The sequence below is a fragment of the Medicago truncatula genome, chromosome 4 (assembly GCF_003473485.1).
Source record: "Medicago truncatula cultivar Jemalong A17 chromosome 4, MtrunA17r5.0-ANR, whole genome shotgun sequence".
NCBI classification, from domain to species: domain Eukaryota; kingdom Viridiplantae; phylum Streptophyta; class Magnoliopsida; order Fabales; family Fabaceae; genus Medicago; species Medicago truncatula.
In genome coordinates, this window is record NC_053045.1 from 28,370,998 (window position 1) to 28,374,771 (window position 3,774).

Here is a 3,774-nt window from a genome sequence, read left to right on the forward strand (position 1 = left end):
AACTTCACAGGGGATAGAGGTTACTGGACACACATGAGTTGTTCTTATGGATTCGAACTGGTAACTCACTTGGGGATATTGGAAAGTGCGAGTTGTTCTTATGGATTCGAACTGGTGACCCGACCGGGAAAAAGAGAAAATTGGCAAGTACGAGTTGTTCTTATGGATTCGAACTGGTGACTCGACTGAAAACATGTAAAATTGGCAGGTACGAGTTGTTCTTAAGGATTCGAACTGGTTACTCGACTGAAAGCAAGGCAAATAGACAGGTGCGAGCTTGTTCTTGGATGCGAACTGGTTACTCCACCGGACAGAAACAGATAGACAGGTACAAGCTGCTCTTGGATTGAGCTAGGCACTTGACCAAACGGAAATATATTGACGGGTACAAGCTGCTCTTGGATTGAGCTGGGCACTCGACCGATAATATAAGCAAATTGATAGGTACAAGCTGTTCTTGGCCTTGAACTAGCCACTTAACCAAACAGAAACATATTCACTGGGGATTAGTTTGTTTGACAAAATATAGATTGAGATTGACTTGACGTCGATTTGATTTGAAAGGTAGAAATTGAGACTGATGTTGACATTGGAAATGCGATATGCATGGATGATATAACAGTTTCATTAAATGCATGGGTACGCAATATGCATGATTATGCATGTATGAATGCTTGTAATGCATGACTGTTGGCAGTTTGTAGGCACGACTTCACGGGGAAGACAAGACATTAGAGTATTGGGCACGTAGTGGCTCGTGCTATATTACACATTCTTGGAAATCCTCTTTGGAGATGACGTCGTTGGGAGACGTGTCGGAACCATAGCTGAGGGCAGGTAGATATGCAACTTGCTGGAGATAGAATCTTGGAAGACCTGACTGGGGAAAATGCCGTTGTGCTGGGCATTTCAGTGCTGGGTATGTTGTAGACATTGCATCTGTGGTCAATGCTTTTTGCATGTTATATTCTCATTTTTCACATCCCATTTTTGCCTGAACCGCCCTTTCGGGTTTTTGATCCACCGGGAAAATAGATTCTTTTCTTGCCCCATTTTTGCCTGAACTACCCTTTTGGGTTTTCAATCCAGCGGGGTGCTCATTCTTGCCTAAGCCGCCCTTCCGGGTTTTCAACTTAGCGAGCCTTTTCATTTTCATGCATTTTCATTCTGTTTTTTCATTCTTGCCATTGACCACAGACTATCCTGGAGGAGAACCTGCTTGTAACACATATTGAAATAGACATCAACATACTCTCACTCATGCATGTTTCATTTGAATGTACCCTGTTGCTCAGGTTTGCTTTTCAAAATAGACAAAAAGTTTTCAATTTTCAAAATGTTTGTTTCAAGCATTGTCATTATCAAAATAGAAAGAAAATATTTTGTATATAGCTTTGAAAGTAGAAGAAAAAATAGAGTTTTCAAACAAAAGCAAAGGCTCAAATTGATGTATAAGAGTGGTGGTCAGCCAAAGGCATGACTCCACGGATTCACAAAGCTTGGAAAATGGTAATTTTATTGGTTGGTGGTACATTGAACACAGCAATCATTACATTTCCTGGAAACTTTGAATTCGCAAGCGTAGGAGCTTTAGATGAAGATAGTCATCAACGGCAGCAGATGCCCCAAGGGGGACGGTGGTTGGCCAGATATAGTTACTTGCCTTTTGTTTCAATCTCATTTTTGCATGAACCGCCCTTTCGGGTTTTCGGCTCATCGAGACGCTCATTCTTGCCTGATTTGCGTACAATCTCAGCGAGCTTTTCATATTTGTTTTTTTTGTCCCTTATTTTTGCCTGGACCGCCCTTTCGGGTTTTCGATCCACCGGGAAGCGCATTTTTGCCTAGGCCGCCCTTTCGGGTTTTCGACCTACCACGCTGTTCTTTTCATATTTCTAGGCAAAGTATTTCTTGACTATATCGGCATTCACTGGATTTGGAAGTTCTACACCATCCATATGTGTAAGGATTAAAGCACCACCGGAGAAGGCCTTCTTGACAACATAAGGACCTTCATAGTTAGGCGTCCACTTGCCCCTTGGGTCAGGTTGCTGGCTTATCCTCCTTTTCAATACCAGTTCCCCCACCTTGAATTCTCGAGGATGGACTTTCTTGTCAAAAGCAGTCTTCATTCTTGCTTGATATGACTGTCCACGAGCCATGGCATCCATACGTTTTTCCTCAATCAAATTCAACTGATCATATCGGCTTTGGCACCATTCAGCCTCTGATAACTTTGCTTCCATGATCACACGGAGAGACGGGATCTCCACTTCCAAAGGAAGAACTGCTTCCATACCATATACAAGAGAGAAAGGGGTTGCCCCTGTTGAACTGCGCACAGTAGTACGGTAGCCATGCAGAGCATAGGGTAACATTTCATGCCAGTCCTTGTAAGTGGTTACCATCTTCTGGACAATTCTCTTGATATTCTTGTTGGCGGCCTCAACTGCACCATTCATCTGAGGTCTATAGGGAGAAGAGTTATGATGCTCAATTTTGAATTCTTCACAAAGAGCTTGCACCACATTGTTGTTCAGGTTGGTACCATTGTCAGTAATAATCTTGCTGGGAACACCATATCGACAGATGATGTTATTCTTGATGAACTTAGCTACCACTTGCTTGGTCACATTGGTATAAGATGCTGCTTCAACCCACTTGGTGAAGTAGTCAATTGCCACTAAGATGAAACGATGACCATTCGAAGCCTTTGGTTCAATCCTTCCGATCATGTCGATGCCCCACATTGAGAACGGCCATGGGGATGACATAACATTGAGAGCGTGCGGAGGCACATGAATCTTATCAGCATAGATTTGACATTTGTGGCACTTTCTGGCGTGCTGGTAGCAATCATGCTCCATGGCCATCCAGTAGTAACCTGCTCGTAACAACTTCCTTGACATAGTATGCCCTGTAGCATGGGTCCCGAAGGTACCGTCATGTACATCATGCATTAACTGCTCTGCTTCGTGTTCATCAACACATCTTAACAATACCATGTCATAGTTTCTCTTGTACAGAATATCTCCATCTAACAGGAATCTACTGGCCAATCTTCTCAGGGTCTTCTTATCTTGTTTGGAAGCACCCGGCGGATACTCACGGCTCAGCAAGAACTGTTTGATGTCGTAGTACCAGGGTCTATAGTCAACCACATTTTCACCAGCCTGATCGACCACATCCCCAATAGCAAACACATGTGAAGGTCTTTCAAGGCGTTGCACTTTGATTACTGGCACATCATTCCAATGGTTTACTCGAAACATGGAGGATAGAGTAGCAAGAGCATCAGCCATTTGGTTCTCATCACGAGGAATATGGTGCAGCTCAACCTTTGTAAAATATGTCAGAAGACGTCTCGCATAATCCCGATAAGGAATCAACTTAGCATGATGGGTCTCCCATTCACCCTTTATCTGATTGATGACGAGCGCCGAATCTCCATAGATGTCGAGGTGCTTGATTCTCATGTCAATTGCTTCCTCGATCCCAAAGATACATGCTTCATACTCAGCCATATTGTTGGTACATTCGAACAGAATTCGGGCGGTAAAAGGAATGTGATGCCCCTGCGGGGATACAATGACTGCCCCAATTCCTTTACCATAAGCATTGACAGCACCATCAAAGACTAAACCCCACTTGCTATTGGGATCTGGACCTTCATCAATCAATGGTTCTTCGCAGTCTTTTGATTTTAAATACATGATCTCTTCATCGGGGAAATCGAACTCAATTGGTTGATAATCATCAAGAGGTTGGTAAGCA